The sequence below is a fragment of the Ceratotherium simum genome, chromosome 24 (assembly GCF_057802395.1).
Source record: "Ceratotherium simum simum isolate JZ-2026a chromosome 24, ASM5780239v1, whole genome shotgun sequence".
In the NCBI taxonomy this organism is placed as follows: Eukaryota; Metazoa; Chordata; class Mammalia; order Perissodactyla; family Rhinocerotidae; genus Ceratotherium; species Ceratotherium simum.
Genome location: NC_141923.1, coordinates 2,070,551 through 2,073,684, shown reverse-complemented (window position 1 = coordinate 2,073,684; position 3,134 = coordinate 2,070,551).

Sequence of the window (3,134 nt, the reverse complement as noted above, 5' to 3'; positions counted from 1 at the left end):
GGGATGCCGCCACAGCATGGCCTGACAAGCGGTGCGACCGTGCGCGCCCGGGGTCCGAACCCGGGCTGCCAGCAGCGGAGAGCACGCACTTAACCGCTAAGCCACAGGGCCGGCCCCTGTAAGCAGAATTTCTGGGTCATATGGTAATTTTATGCTTAACTTGTTGAGGAACTACGAAACTGTTTTCCAAAATGCCTGCACCATTTTACATTCCCAGCAGTAATGTATGAGGGCAGTTTCTCCACCTCCTCACCAACGCTTGCTATTGGGTATCTTTTTAATTATAGCCATCCTAGTGGGTGCAAAATGGTATCTTATTGTGGTTTAAATTTGCATTTCCCTGATAACTAATGATATTGAGTATCTTTTCTTGTGCTCCTTGGCCATTTGTGTATCTTCTTTGGAGAAATGTCTATTCAAATCCCTTGCCCATATTTTAATTAGGTTATTTGCCATTTTATTATTATTAACTTGTAAGAGTTCTTTATATATTCTGGTTATTAGACTCATCAGATAAAAGATTTGCAAATATTTTCTCCCATTCTGTGCATTGTCTTTTCATTTTCTTGATAGCGTCCTTCAAAGCACAAAAGTTTTAATTTTTTGGAAGTCAAATTTATCTATTTTTCTTCTATTGCTTGTGCTTTGGTGTCATATTTAAGAAAACATTGGCCCTGTGGCTTGGTGGTTAAGTGCACGCACTGCGATGCTGGAGGCCCGGGTTCTGATCCCGGGCGTGCATCGAGGCACCACTTCTCCGTCCATCCTGAGGCCGAGTCCCACATACAGCAACTAGAAGGATGTGCAGCTATGACATACAACTATCTACTGGGGCTTTGGGGGGAAAAAAATAAAATAAATAAAATCTTTAAAAAAAAAAAAAGAAAACATTGGCTGATCCAAGCTCATGGATGTTTACCTCTGTTTTCTTCCTTGAGTTTTATAACTCTAGCTCTTACATTTAGGTCTTTGATGCATTTTGAGTTAATTTTTGTATATGGTGTAGGGTAAGGGTCCAACTTCATTCTTTGCACATGGATATCCAATTTTCCCAGCACCTTTTGTTGAAAAGACTGTCCTTTCCCCCATTAAGTGGTCTTGGCATCTTTGTCAAAGATCAATTGACCATATGTGTGAGGGCTTATTTCTGGACTTTCTATGCTGTTCCATTGGTCTGTACATCTGTCCTTATGCCAGTACCATGCTGTTTTAATTACCGTAGATTTGGAGTAAGTTTTGAAGTTGGGACGTGTGAGTCCTCCAACTTTATTCTTTTTCAAGACTGTTTTGGCTATTTGGGGCCCCTTGCAACTCCATATGAATTTGAGGATTGGCTTTTCTATTTCTGTGGGGAAAGGCTGTTGGAATTTTCATAGAGACTGTGTTGAATCTGTAGATGGCTTTGGGTAGTATTGAGTCTTAGCGATGTTGAGTCTTCCTATCCATGAACATGGGATGTCTCCCCATTTATTTAGTTCATTCATCCTTTTGGCAATGTTTTGTAGTTTTCAGCACAGAAGGTGCTCACCAACTTGGTTATACTTATTCCTAAGTATTTAATTCTTTTAGATGGAATTACTATCTTAATTTCCACTTCTCTCCTGAATTATTTTTGATCTTAGTACTTACCACTATCTAAATTTTAAATATATTTGTTGATTTTCTGTATCCTTTACAAGAATAAAACTTCCCTGAGGGCTAGAGCTTTGATTCGTTGCCATAGTCTTGAATCTTAAAACCATGTCAGGCACACAGTTCAGTATGTAATTGTTGACAAGATTAATGAACGAAGGAACCATTTACCTATATTGGCATTTGCTCTATTTACCATCGTTTTTTTCTTGTGCCACTACAAAGAATGCTTCACTAGACAGCTGTGAACATGTATTTTCTGCAGTGGAGGTTTTATTTTTATGGCAGAAATTCTCAATTGGGGGACTGATGTCCATTTGTCTTTTTAATCATATTTGCAATTGACAGGCTGCTCTCCAAGGTGCTGTAACAATTCTCACTTCTGCCATCAGCATACGAGGGCACGAGATCCCTTGACCCCCAGGACCACTAGGCACAAGCCAATTCTCAAGATCTGGCAGCCTGGGGGTGGAGCCCTGTGTCAGGGGTGCTTTAATGGGTGGCTCGTGAGTTTGAACATCATCACGTGTCTTTGTTCTTCTGTGAATTGCTTCTTTATATCCCTTGTCCATCTTTCCATGGGTTTCTAAAAATCTGTTTCTTGTCAATTTCCAAGAGCCTTCTGTATATTACAGATATTCATCATTTGTCTGTCATCTACTTTACAAATATGTATTTTTCCAAATTTATCATTTTTACATTGAGTTTGTTTATGGCTTTTTTTCCCGTACAAAATTTAATATTTCTGTACAGTCAAATATATCTACTTTTTCTTACAGCTTTAGGGTACCTGGCTTGAGTTAAGACGCTCTTGTGGACCCTAGATTACATACGCGCTGATCTAGTTTTTTCCGATTCTTTTGATTTCCGCATTTAATTATTTAATTAGTCTGGTTTTAACATTGATACACTATGTGAATTTCTCTTACAGATGGCTATCCAGTCGTGCCAGCACCACTGATTAGATAACCCATTCTTTCCCATGAATTCACCCTCCTCTTCTGTCAGGAATGACATTCTCCTCTACAGTGCTGTCTATTTCTAGAATTCCTATTCTGGTCCATGGATCTCTCTGTCTATTCCCAAGTCAATACCATATCTACTGGTAGCTTTAGAGATTGGCTAGTATCTGGGAAGGCAGATCCTCTCTTGCTCTTTTTCACTCTTTTCTTGGCTGTTCTTGGGCATTTATTCTTCTGTGTAAGTTTGAAGATACTTTTAGCCATTGAAAGACCTTCCGGGGTTCTAAGTGGTATTGCTTCTCTTTTGCTCAGACCTTGCTTCATCCTGTCCTATAAGATCTGCTCTATAAGAATTTACAGCTGTCTTAATATAGGTCCTGTGCCTTCCATAGTGTTTTTTTTTTTTTTTTTGGTGAGGAAGATTAACCCTGAGCTAACATCTGTTGCTAAGCCTCCTCTTTTTGCTGAGGAAGATTAGCCCTGGGCTAACATTAGTGCCCATCCTCCTCCACTCTATATGTGGGATGCTGCCACAGCATG